At 42.5% G+C, this 13,956-nt stretch overlaps 1 protein-coding gene across 6 annotated transcripts in view; it reads left to right on the top strand.

Annotated features, from left to right (window-relative positions):
- SGCD (sarcoglycan delta) overlaps positions 1 to 13,956 on the top strand; it is a 410,388-nt gene that overhangs the window by 29,622 nt on the left and 366,810 nt on the right. For 5 of the 6 annotated variants that reach the window (XM_021410219.1, XM_021410211.1, XM_021410218.1 and 2 more), the window contains exon 2: positions 10,917 to 11,067. The exons of the other annotated variant lie outside the window; for it this stretch is intronic. The gene's annotated coding sequence lies outside the window, so the exon portion shown is untranslated. The remainder of the gene's footprint in view (positions 1 to 10,916; positions 11,068 to 13,956) is intronic. 6 annotated transcript variants of the gene reach the window in all.

The following is a 13,956-nucleotide window of genomic DNA, read 5'->3' as shown; positions in this document are numbered from 1 at the left end:
CATCTGCTGTGCAGTGGGTGACTTCTGAGCAGCAGGAGGTGGCTGAGTATGTCCAGAGGAAAAAAAGGATTTTTATGTCGTTCCTGAAGTAATTCTAAGCTGCTGGTGATTTGTGTGCTAAACAGTAAGCTGTAGAACTTTAAAAATCAGGAAGACATGTAAACATCCATTTACTGCCTCATTATAGGAGGAGAAAATGGAGAGGGGTCGAGGGATGAGGGAAAGACAGCCTGGAAAAAAAGGATTTATGTTTAGCATTAATCAGTGTGGCAAGCAGCAGGGACACCAGGGTGGCCTCAAACGCATCCAACCCTGGGAAAGTACAACTAAGTCCTTGGCTGACCTGCTTTTGGGCAAGGGGGAGGGGGAAGGAAAGGGGACAATCTTAACTGCATCTCCTCTCTGCTATTGGCAATCTCTAGGAAGCCAAGACGGCCAGAGACCTGGCTGAGACGTGACAGCTGCCCTGTCTGCAGTCAGCGGCCTAAGGCTAGGCTTGTGGCAAGAGGAAGGAAGAAAGACTGCTGACCTATTAAATGGAAGTGTGCTTGTAGATTAAATTTAGAAACCATACATGGTGGTGTAGAAATTACACCAGCAGGAGAAAGGGCCTCTTAGAGCAGAGGATCTCTACGTCCTGTGATAAGAGAATTGATAAAGGCATCATTTCTCCTTTGGCACTTGTTATTGCACTGAATTCACATTGCTGGGAACCAGTGAAGGATTGCTGTAGTAATGAGGATAATTCATAGAGAGGCTTTGTGCTGCTGAGAATTATTTGTGCCTGAAGTACAACGGGGGCTGTTTCAAAGTGGGTAGAACATGCCTACCAATGAACTTCCGAGTGTGCATGTCTGGGGCTTACCACATTGAAACTCCTAATAGCATTAGTGTCTCAGGAACGTCATCTCAAGCCTGCTTCTAGATGCTGCTGCTGTAATTGAGCATGCTCCTTATTTACAGGCTTCCAAATTAAGCATTCATTTATGCTGTGTTTGGAATAAATGGAATCAACAACATGCCTTTTGGTGAAAGAGCCGCAGATGCAAACAGAAGCACGCACAGCTTTCAAGTCTTGTGTTTGTTTACGTCAGTGAATGTGGATTGTTAGAACAACTTCCACCGCTGATTATTTTCAATTAAAGCTTCAGGGATTTTAAGAGGAAACTGTCACAATACCGTGATCAGGGATATTATAGCCTCTGGATGCAAATTAGCTACCAAACTTTAAAACAACAGATTTACAGGATCTGTTTCAAATTAATTGCCAACTGGCCGTAAGCACCTCCAGCTCTCAAAGTCTGCCTCCGTGGCTGATGGGAATGGGGCTGTGAATTTGCCCAAGCTGTTGGGCTGTAGGTGGTAATATGCCTGGGAGGAGAAATGACATGAATGAGTTTCTGAAGTGTCCTTCAAGAACCTTTTCCAGTGTAGTTTTCTCACTGCAAACTCTAGAGGTAAACCCAGCTTCTGGGCCAGCCCTTAGGACATCTGCTTCTCCAGCAACCACCCTCTGAGCAGCTCCCAGCCATTGCAGCTGGGCATGAGGAAAGCAGGGAGACGGGTTAAGAATACATAAAGTTCTACATAAAGTTGTTCCAGGCAGGACCAAAGCATGGTGATGTGTGGCATTGAAACAGAGATGACTGATGGTGTTTAGGACTGAAGTACCGTAACACAGATGCAAAGAAAACGTACATCTTTCCTTTCTGCATTGGACAGTCTGTAAGCATTTAACCATTCTGTAAGAATACAACTAAAAGAAAATATGATCTTTAATGTTCCTTTGAGACATACACACCATTTCTTAGATTTGTATCTAATGCATAGCCAGCAGAGAGGAATAATTTTTCATTCTTTTGGCTGTTAGATTTCACATGATGCCACAGAAATTTCAGGTATTTAACAGTTCGTGCATTTATTTTAAAGGCCATAAACCAGAGTAATTTATTCCTAAGCGAAATCCTAGTAAATTTTGTCAGTGTTTTTATTCCTAATACACATTATTTATTACTATTTCTTAGGGGAATCAAAGTCATTTGCCTACTTAATGTTATCTTTAGTAAATCAAAATAAAAGGAACTTGAGCAAGATCTCCTGTGGCTCTGGTAGATTTATGCTTTCTTGTGTCACTGTTGCGGAATACAGGCATGAAGTTGGTAGGGAATATTTTATTTCTCTTGTGCTCCGAGAGGAAAGAGTATGATACGCATAATGTTTACTGGCACAGTCTGCTGCTTAAATTCAGCATGGCTTTAAAGGCCATCAGGAGCAGCCCTTGGTAAATATATAGTGTTCATACATCATCTCAGGTAGAAATATGCAGGGAATGAGTTGTGTACGCTTTGGTGCCAGAGCTGAGACCAGAATAATTTGAGTCCAGCACAGTAGTTGCTGCTAATTTGAAAGAATTGGTAAATACCGTTAGTGCAGTGGCCATGACACAAAATGCAAATGGATGCAAATCAGTAACACATTGCCAACAGAAGAAATAAGCAGTATGTGATCATATGAATACCTAGGTATTTTCCTGAATAAGGGAGATGTTAAGTAGAAGATACAGCCCATCTCTTTGCACATTCTGGCTGGCTGTTGTGTCAGGCTGGAATCATGGAAAGTCTCTGCACCAGGATTTCGTTCTTCAAGTGGGAGCCTGCAGGAAGAGGAGAATGTTGAATAACTAGCACCTGTTGCAATGATGAATCGTAAGGCTTAGCAGGAACAGCTCTATGAAAAGCTTCATCTTTCACTGGGCTGTTTAGCACCGTGACAGTATGCAACGACATATGATCAAACTCTTGGTTTGTGTGCTGCTTAATGCGTAAAAAAGCGCTGCAGGGACGAAAGAAGAGCTATGAGGGAACACTAAAGGACAAAAACGAGCTCTTGGGCACGTCCTAGGTGTGCCAGCTCTGTGTATTTTACATGCCACTTAGAACTTAAGGACAAAAGAACAGTGCATGGGGTGAGCACTAGCACATTTAGTGAAAGCAGAACTGAGAAGTGCTGGCTGTTTGCAATACCCACCGCAAAGTTTCTTTTCATCTCAACTGTAGCTCTGAGTTTCCCTTCATTATAAACAAGAGTAGATTAAATGCTCCAACTGTGTAGATTGCAGAGCAATACCAGAAGCTTTATGTTCAGGTTTAATACAGTCATCAGTCTTTTAGAGGATGATCAGCAACGAACAGCAAGCAGTATTTGAAGTCAGATGCCCTACCATGACCTGCAGTAGGGTAGCTGTGGCAGAATAGCCAAAATGTTGTTAAAATGCTTAATGTTTAATTAAAAAGTTACGAAAGGCATTAAGCTATCTGGTGATTAACATTGTCCCCACTGAGACAAACTGTTTTACTAGACATACATAATTTCTTCAGGCCTCTTGTGTTTAACAAAGAGATTAGAGAAATAAACATTTTTTTCCCAAGAATGTGCAAGTATAAATTAAGCTGGGAGCAACATCTTATGCTACCACCATGACCCCGTGTTAATTTCGTATGTGAGACAGCTACGAAGAACCTCAGCTCCAAATTACAGCAGCATACAGTGAGCAGAAAGCATCATTTCACATCTGTCTGAAATCCGTGGTCAATTTTGATTTAGTTGTCGTTGATTTTTGTGTTTGTTTTCTGTAAATGTTTCTGTGATCAAGCTTTACTAATGAAATGATATCCAGAAGGTAAATATTTATCTGAAATCATCCCCCAAATTCATATTGTGAAATCCATATTTATTCTTGGCAGTCCGTTATGCTGTGACCATGACAATCCCAAATCCGTGCTGGAAGTCCCAGGGACTCATGCAACATTTATACGGATTAGAGCACAAGAGAGGAATTGTGAAAAATTGATTGCAATATACGTTATTCAATTAACCTGCCAACTCAGATTGCTCGCTGCTGACAGGCGCATGCGGATAAATCAGAGTGACACACTGGGACATTTCAGGTTGGATATTAGGAATAACTTCTTCTCTGAAAGAGTGGCCGGGCACTGGAACTGCTGCCCAGGGAGGTGGTGGGGGCACTGTCCCTGGAGATGTTCCAGAAGCATGGAGATGTGGCACTGAGGGACGTGGTTTAGGGGGCAGTATTGGTGGTAGGTGGATGATTGGACTGGATGATCTTAGAGGCCTTTTCCAACATTCATGATTGTATGTTTTCATGGATGGCCACTGGGTACCAAAAAATGCAACGTTTCTTCCTTAAATAGTTATTTTATTTTTTCAGTCCAGTGGGGACTATTACGTTCAGCTATTCCCATCAGATGTAAAACGCAGGCCATATAACTTATCATCCACAGCATTTGCAACGAGCTTCTGGCTTCTGAATAAAAACATATTTGAGAAAGCCATCCGCTCCCCAGCCAAATTCCAACAAACTGCTGTTCTCTCTTTAGTGGAGAGACAAGGCTTTTGGATCTTGCTCCAACGACATAAGAGCTCTGCTCTTTTGTATGTGTGAAGTCTGGGTCGTACGTTATCTACCTGGGAAAGATGCAGATCAATGGGATCCACACTGCAGCCATGAGGCACTTAGCTTAGCTTAGAACAATATTTTTAGGAAAACTGAATGAAATACTGTTTTTAAGTTTTCGTGGGGAGGCTTTTGAAAGAAAACTTACCATGTTGTTCTCTAAGTGATAAAGTACAATCGCTGTATAAGAAACACAAGGTGAAAAAGCATAGGGAGGAGAAAACTTGGCAGAAGCACCAGTCCGTAATTCAGAAATGATTCCGCCTTATCGCATTCTGCAAATATCACGCATAGTGGGAAGTTAAATTACTGCATACTGCAAGTGCAGGCAGAGAGAGCACCATTACGGCCCAGCAAAGGTCTTGCTCTGGGACATCTGTGAGAGGCAGAAGCCAGCTCTAACCTTGTGCATGGCAGAATTCACGTGTGCAGGGCTGCATCCAGGTTTGTTCCTGCCTCAGCCCCATTGCCACACTTGCAGGTACGCAGTCTTTATCCCAAAACCATTGCAAACCTGGCCAGAGAGAAGCCCCAGCTGCGGGGCTCACTTGTGTCTGTCTGAAGATTTCAAACACAGCTTAATTTTCAGGGGTAAGGGACAGAAAAATGTTCCCGTTAAGAGTGTTTCTTAATTAACTACGTCTGAGTAAATAATTCACAGTGAATAATTAACTGATGATTTAGCCTGTCTCTCTCTCTCTCTTCTTTTTTTCCCTTCTCTTTTCCTGTGCACCAAATGCCCTTGAGCAGGTTGCAGGTTTCCTAACTTATCTTGCTATAGGAGTGTGCCTGATACTTTATCTGCCATTTTTTTTATTGGGTTCTTTGAAACTAGCTTGTTCCCTGCTTGGTTTAGTGAAACTTTTAGAGGCAGGAATTGTAGAATAGAAATAGTGCTCTCTGCAGGGCAATTTAAGGACCCATGCTAGGGAAAAGCATTAAGGAATTTATAAAATTTAAACACTTTCATGTTATGGGTAAAGCTCCTTTCAAGGTGCTAATTTTATGCCCATACATAGCAGATAATGGCGTTTCCTTTGGTGAAGTCCTTTGGTTTGGGCTTGTCTTACAGGAACTGATTGTAATGTTGTACCGTGGAGGTAAGCAGTTTGCAAGGAGTGAAACAGCTGTATTCCAAACCTGAAATTTATTCCTTTTGATCTTCACAGGCCTTTTTCTATCTGAAATCTCCTGGTAGAATGAAGCCCATTGCTAAACAAAGTACCTCACCCTGTGCAGAGGCAATGCCATTAGTCACTCTAAAATTGCCCTGCAGGACAGTGTTACTGCAGGAACTGCGTGCTGAGCGGGCAGCGAGCTGAGTCTCGGCAGGTTATTCCATCGAGAGGCTGGGGGCTTGTCTTTTAGTTGGGAAATCATCACTTTTTGGGATTAGATCCTCGCTGCTGGCTCAACCCATCTGTGTTTGAGTTGTTGCTTTTGCAGCAGTGTTTTCCAAATGTAGCAACACTGCTTGCAGACAGACAGATGCAGCACATCTACCTCCTGCCTAAATTAGCATAACATTTTGCATAAATCTCTTTGGGGCTTATCACTGTGATTGGGCCCGGCAGCCTGACCCAGTTGACTGGCACTTTTGTAGGACTTAAGTGACACTGTGGTTTCACTTGTTGCTATGGGAAGTGGAGAAGAAAAGAGGATGATGTGTTGCAGGTCTCTGGGTTAAGGTAAGAATGGGGCAGAAAGGTGGGAGGTTGAAGTGGGCAACTGGAGTGGTGTCCCTTTGGGCTGGGGGTCGAGGTTGCTGAGTTCTCAATGGGAAATATTCCCTTGCCTTGCAGTGGGGCTGCAGCACTGCTTCAATGGGAGACATCATCCTGGCTTCGAGCTCTGACAGTGCCAGACCTACAACAAGATGGGGAAAAATGCCCCGAGCCTTAGATGTTCCTTGTTGAATTAGCATAATGGGGGGATAAAATAAAGTAGGGCATCTGCAGCTGCTTTGTACACTGTAAGTGGGACAGGGTACTTCAGCATCCTGCTGGAGATATTAGCCTTGTAGTGTCCTGTAGCTACTAAGAGAAAAGGCTCAGCAATAGCAGTTAATGAACGTTGTTTCTCACTCAGGAAAACCAGCAGAGAACAGCATATGGACTCTGTGACAAGAGCAACTGTAGGGTGCTGGACTCCACTGACTTGATAGTTTTCCTTACATCCTGCTTAGCCATAAAAGTCTAATAAAGAAGAAAGAGGCCATTATATTAATGGCATTATGGAGATTGCAGCATGATCTCTAGGACCCATGGGGGTTTCTCTGATGTCCAGAATAAATGCTCTTCTATTCTAATGACCATAAATGACCTCTCTCCAAACCTGGTATCGATGAAATAGCTTTAATGTTTCAACATCAATACTCTAAGCTTTGCTGAACAGTGACATTAATCTGATATTGCATAGCACACAGGGAAGAATAGGGAAAAAAAAAATGTTATGCAGCTTTCTAGCCTGACAGCAGCCTTCATGCTATTTTCCCACCAAGTGGAAAGAAGTTGTAGGATGCAAACAACAGAGACATTTTCCCTTAAAAGCTGGTGCAAGGAAATCACAGGTGGTTTGAAACAGCTCATAATTTCAAAGAGTACAGTGTAAACATAGGAAGATTTTGGAAAAGTTGCTCTGCCACGCTCTCCTGTTTGCTCCTGCCAGGTTACAATCTATTCTCTTTTTCCTAGCAAACATTTTTGATTACTTAGCATATCTTAATTAATATGCAAACACAGACATGGATTCTTGCAGCATAAAAACTGAAGCACTGGCTGATTTATGATTTTAATCAGGTCAGCCTTGCCTGATATGCAGTAAGAAATAATTAGCTAGTTGTTTGTACACACAATTGCATTGTACCCAGCTTGTAGGAGACAGTTTTTCCTGACACTTCAACCCCCTGCTGGCTTTATTTTCTAACTTTCCTTCTGGTCTCAAAATGGAGTGTATTTTACACCTCCGACATGTTGCCCTCTATTCTTAACTAAGGGTAGGTAGGCCATTAGCAGTCTTTAGGAAGTAATTTGGTACACAGTAGCTAAAATACTGAAATATGAATTTGACTAATATTGCAGTGGTCAAAAGACGTTGTCCGTGAAAACTTCCTTCTGGGTGTCTTGTGGTAGCTCTCGCTCTCTGCCTTGATGTTTCTGACATTTCTATTGCATTTAAAGTGCATCTCTAAGTTTCTGAAGTAGCCCAGGTACCAGATAGACTGGACAGTTGGGGCATGTTGGCGTTGACTGGTCTGGATGTTTCATGCCATGTTCTGCTATCTGTGAGGGTAAAAGTGGTTTGTACGTAGCTCTTTCTCGTTGCCTCTGCATCAACATAGAGTACCCAAACTTGTCTTGAATCTTTAGAACTATACCAGGTTTCACTAGCACTCTGTGAAAACCCATAAACCCCTCCTTGCACTGGAGACCAGACCAACAACATGGTTTCTATTGTTCCTCTGCAAACTAATTGATGTATCTGGCACAGACCAGCAGACATCAAAGCATTTGTGCAGATCTGAGTTACTGGGGGGTTGGTCTAGATGAGATAATTGCTTCCCCTTTTGGCTTGATGTCACTGGTTGCCAAGTCGGGTAATGTTTTAACCTTGAATTCTGGAAGCACAGTTGCTTCCCAAGACCTTGTAACAAGGAGCCATCTAGCAAGCTGACATGAAAACACCTTGTCAAACTGAGTCTTCTGCCTGTGAATCTGGTCACGTTGCGGTTAATGCTGATGCACTTGCATTAATTCTGCTTCTGTTCATACATCTTAATTCACCCCAAGAGCACCACTAAGTTCTTTTGTTAATAATTTTCTGTGTCTCCCCCCGTGAAGTTCGTTCTGTGCCCAACGCCAGTGCAGCCAGGTTAATAACTATCGATGTCATTGTGCTAATAATGACCTTGTAGGTGGAGCCTCCCCCCTGACAAGGCGGTGGACAGGACCCACTTAATCATCACATCTCCCTGTTCACAGATCTCAGAGTGCCCTGCAAAATCCTCATCATTCTGACCAGCTAATCACGATAATTTCTCACTGTTCAAGGATGTGAATTCACGCTATGAACAGCTCTGATGTCCTTGTTCATCATCGTAACCTCTTACTGCTCTCAAATTGCAAAACACAGTGATGTGCGTGCCAGTGGGGGCTGGACATGCACTGTAAGGGATGCCCAGGGCTCTTCATTCTCCTTCTGCCTCCATTTCTGCAGTCGTTGCAAATCCCTTCCTCCAGCAGCAGTGCCCAGGAGTGCACAGGAGCCAGCTGTGTGCAACCCCTCCAAAGTGGCATGCTGCATAATGGAGTTTCTGCACGCGGGGCAGCCCGGCTCTGCTGGTTGCGTGGAGTTTTCTTGAAAGGTGAACTCGGAGCAAAGAGATAAGCATTAACTCAACGAGACATTTTGGTTCGTTCTGCTGAGTCGCACCAATGTGCTGGGTCAGTCTGATATGACTGTACAACTAAATAGGTGTTGATGTTGTGCTGCATGCTGTTCCTTATGTTGGCTCCAGCATGGGGCTCAGTGCTTTTAATGAGCACTTACAGCTGTTAATGCCTCAGCCTGTAACATCCTGAATCATTGCTGGAATCTAATGGACAATGAGAGGGAAAATCAATCACTGTTTCAGGGCATTGTAAAGTCCCACCATGTTTTCTACCCTCAGCCTGGAGAGTGTGGCATGGGAGGAGGCATGGAAGGACATAAGTAAGTTTGCTGAAGCCACAGAAATTCCAGAAATTTTTCAAGCTCACATCCATGTCTTTAATACAGGTGCATGAATTGCAGTGGAGGCTGCAAAACTGCACTTAATATTTGAAAAGGGAGCCTGGCTCATTTTAAGAATGTTTCTCCCCCATGCTCTGTGCTGCCTTCCCAGGCTTGCCCCAAGTTTTGTCTCTCCAAAAACCAAGCTACCTCCACCTGCAAGTAGAACTGAGAATCAGCTTTAAAAGAAGGATTGGATGACACAGTCAAATTTTTGTGATTTTATTTTTTGTTTTATGTTTTGTTTTTATTTTCCTCACTCTCATCTTTAGATTGGTTTGGGAGTTTAGATTAATAAACAGAGAAGCAGTTCGTTTGATTGGAAGTGGCATATGTGCTGCTGTGGCAGAGGCAAACTCAGGGGTGTTTCATGTCTGTATTGTGAGAACAGGAAACCACTTTTACTCTTGGATACAATGGTAAATAACATTTATTTCCAGTGAAATGATGGGATTACTTCCATGCAGATGTTTTTGTGCCTTCTACAAAGGGAAGAATGGAAATCCCCCTCAAAAATAAAGGAAGTTGAGTAGAGGGCAATTTATACCAAATTCATCCTGGCAAGTGCTAGGCAAGTAACATTTTTTAAAGGAGTTCAGGAACCAAAATCCCATTTCTAAAGATAACTTCAGCCATGGCTGCACCACAGTAAAGCCCAAGACTGGGAGCTGTTTTTATATCCACTATAAATCTTCGAATGCAAGCTTTTACAGGTTTTTTAACTTGGCCAAGGAGCTTTCACCAAGCCAAGAGTAGAGCACATTGGCTGTATTTACCACATGTAATTCATTCTAAGCAGTGACAAAAATACTTATCTTGGGAAACATGAAAGCTGGAAAAAAGACAAGGGAGCAGGGATGCAAAAAATGAACTATTGCAGCTTCACTCTGAAGTGTGGCCCTATGGGAAATAGGAATATTTAGGTTTCCAGTTTGAGCGTGTTATTCTGGATAACCCTTGGTTTCAGACACAGATCAACTGCAAACAGGCTGGTGTCAGAGAGAGATAAAGTGATCTTATTAGTGCCATTAGAAGACATTTTGTGGAATGAACAATAATCATTCACTGTCATATGTCATATATGTCACAGTTTGTATCTTGTGCTGTTGTATTTGTGTCACATAGCCCTAACAGCAAAGGCAGATTAAGCAGGGTGTAAAGTTTATTGATTTTTTTAAAATGTCAGCAGATCTGTGTGTTCAGGTATGTGATGCTCATGGCATGTGTATGTCAGGCTTGGCATTTATCAGTGCACCGTCTGACTGTGCATCACGATCTGTTCCTGCTTCCTAACCTTACTCTGATGGTTACAGCTCTGTAAATAAACAAGGGATGGACGTTTCCCCACTTGGATGCCCGCTGTGTGACTACAGCGTGTCCCCTTCCAGCCCCCTCCCATGGGCAGAATGGAAAACAAAGCTTCATCAGAACGAAGCAATTAGCCTGAGACTGTGAAATCAGGAGCCAGGCTGGGGCAGAACCATGTTCTCTGACAGTCAATGGAATGCCCTGAACCATGTTCATCTTAATTGGTAAATTAAGTTATTGTAATCTAGCGATGGCATCCACTTGTGCACACTGCAGGATGATCTGAGCCATGAAAAGGATGGCATCACAGGGGGAGCTGGGATTGTGGTGGGACTCAATGGCATTTTGGGTCTTGTGTCTCCAGATCTTGTCTGTGACAAATGCCAGCTGACAAATTCCACGTTCAGCACTTGGGATGCACGTGGCAGGATGGGGACTGTGAGAAGAGGAGATTTTCTCTTCGGTGGCATTAATTACAGGTCGATCTTCTCCCATTCTGCATGCTGTGCATGGAGGTAAGTGTTTGCAGTCCCCGCTGCTGGTTCGATGAGGTTTTTCTGGTAGAGTTTGCAGCAGGACCTTCCAGTGTGGTAATTCAGGTATAATAACTTCTCCTCCCCTGATGGGGCTGACTCGTGGAATCCATTAAGCTGTGTGGTTCTGGCTGTGTTCCTGGTTTCCTCGAGATAAAGGCTTTTTAGTTTTTTGCTTGAAGTAAATGTTTATTTGTTATCAACAGTTTAGAGTCAGCAATTGTCAGCATTTTGAACCTGAGGATAGTTCCGACTAGAAAACATCCATAAGTTGGTTGTCTGATGCTCATGGTTTAAGTGGAAAAGCCAAGCACAGTACTTAATCCAGCCCCTACAATTTCCTCCACCTGAAACCCTGAACCAGCTCAAAATCAAGGGGTAAAAATATAGCAGAGGATCTTCTGACTTAAGGGATCGGAAGGATTTTCTCAGGGTATGAGAGCTTCCCGACACCACTTCAGGATTTGATTCCACAGTACCCTGTTTCTATCTCTGCTTAATACAAAGAGTTCCCAACTTATTAATACTGCCCTTCGGTCTCCCCTTGTCCTCTGCCCAGAGAACTCTGTAGATGTGTGTTCACTGGACATCTGCTCCAGGGGATTAGTTCCATTGAATCCATTACTTCTGGGTGCCGTCCCATCTCCAGTATACCCCAGCTGCAGGCTTCTGCATCCTTATATGAGTGTTTCCCAGAGCACTCTCTCTAGGATGGACAGGTTAAAATAATGAGGAAAATGTCATTTTCAAGGGCTGGCCACTGTCTGTTTTCCAGATAGACTTCTCCAGGAGTACAGAAGAAGTAAAAAAAGCAAAAGAAAGGAATACAAAATAACCATCAACTAGGTTATACGTACAAAATATGTTTAGGGGTTTGGCTCAAATGAAAATGAGGAGCCTTCTGGGAAAACTACAGATTTCATTTTGATTCTATATTGAAACCCCCATAGTCAGTGGAAATGTGCTTGGATTTGCACAGGCTTCTGCTAAATTACTTTGAAAGAAAATATCATTTCCAAGCCAAATTATATGCTGGGAGGAATAATTTTCCTGATTTTGAATGGATTTTTTCCAGGAGAAAATCTGGCCGATCTTGCTTAACTAAATCACAACTTGGACCATAGGCCTGGAATCAGGATCCATTTGGATGCTTTAACCTCCAGTGAATAGCGAATAGAATATGCTGATGTTATGCAGTGCAAAATAAAACAATATGTGTAATGAGCTGATTTAAAATGCAGCTTAAAAAAAATCACTTTCCTTTTTTCTCACAGTCTATCAGGGCATCAGTGGGTCTTTCATTGCTCCAGTACGTTGTTATTAATAGCGCAGACAAATGCAAATTGTAGGCTTGGGGTTCCATACGTTTCCTACAGCTACTCCAGGAAAACTAAATGCCAATTGAATACGTAGTAGCAAAAGGGAACAGAGACCAGAGTGGGCAGCATGGGGCACAGTGTGGCACGCTGATGAGCCCTTGGCTACGTGGAGATGCTCAGACTTTGTCCAAAACAGCTTAAACTATGAATCAAATAAATCCAGTAAAGCCTCATGTGAATTTCCAGGTTCATATTTGTAAGTGGCTTTGAATGAATTAGGTATAATTCAACTCTGAAGAGTATAACATTAATTCCAGTATGGCCATTCTCAATCAGAACTTAAACTGGCCATGTTTCTACTTGCTACTGTAACTGAATTAATTTCCAAAGTTAATTTGTGTTTGTCCTCCTGACGTTCCCTGTGTGAGCAAATCCTAATGCTGGTCAGTATACCCACACAATCTTAAAAATATCCGGTGTTTTCCTCTCTGTTTATATTTCTTAGTGGCATTTGGTAAGTGTCATACCTACTAACCCATCCTCGCACCAGTGCAAACCTCCACCCCATGAGCTTGGTGGGTTTTACTTCTGACTGTTGAGTGCCGTTCTAAATTTGCTACAAAAAAAAAAATCAACAGAAGATTTTTCTTTTGTTCCTGATGTCAGATCTTATTTGCTTTTGAACCATAGCAACTACATACCCAATGGAGATGGGGCATCATGACTTTGAGGTCTCTGCTGATTTCTAACCTATTTATAATGAGTACCAGAGACTGCAGGAGTATTTCATAACCTTTAAGAAGATGTTTCTCTGAATGGGTCAATTTAAGACCTCTGTTAAAGAAAGCTCATGATTTCCTTCGGATTCGTGTTGTTTCTGCCAGCTAACAAGGCATGAGAACATAACTACACTTTACAATACTAATGATGGGCTGTAAAAACCTAACATAACATTTTTATAACTCTATAACAAATCTTTTTATTATCAGGTTTTAAGGATTTCCATCAAATATGTGTATCATCTATAATTAACTTTTACAAGTAGATGGTATGGAAAACTGTTGCAGTCTAATTCAGTTTATAAATATACGGCTTTGTTTGAAATATGTGGTATCTTACAGGAAGGATGTAAAAGCTGTGCTTGAAGGCAGCGCTGCATATCAAACTTTTCTTGCTGGAACAACTGTGACTTTGTATCTCAATTTGCAGATGGAAGCAGAGTTGTGTTTTGAATCACAGTTTTGCCTGTGGTGTTAGCTTGGAGCATAAACCTGGTTGCTGGTGTGGTAAATGGAACTGATCAGGGCGGAAAACGGAACTTATCAGTCACTTGACTCGTGAATAAATTCACCAGTGCTGGATCTTCGGGGATGTAGTGATGCCTTGAACACCTGGGCACCTTGCAGAGGTCCTGTATGGTTGCAGTCCTCTGGAAATGTTCCCTCTACGCAATTTAAGAGGGAAGGGGAGAGAGGGGAAAGAGAAAAAGCTGAAGGAAAAGCTCTCTGGGGTCATGGGTGCTTGAGGTAGGATTAAAGACTATTTTGAGCTG

The sequence above is a fragment of the Numida meleagris genome, chromosome 12 (assembly GCF_002078875.1).
Source record: "Numida meleagris isolate 19003 breed g44 Domestic line chromosome 12, NumMel1.0, whole genome shotgun sequence".
In the NCBI taxonomy this organism is placed as follows: Eukaryota; Metazoa; Chordata; class Aves; order Galliformes; family Numididae; genus Numida; species Numida meleagris.
Note: the sequence above shows the minus strand (reverse complement) of the source record. Positions and strands in the feature narration are given on the sequence as shown.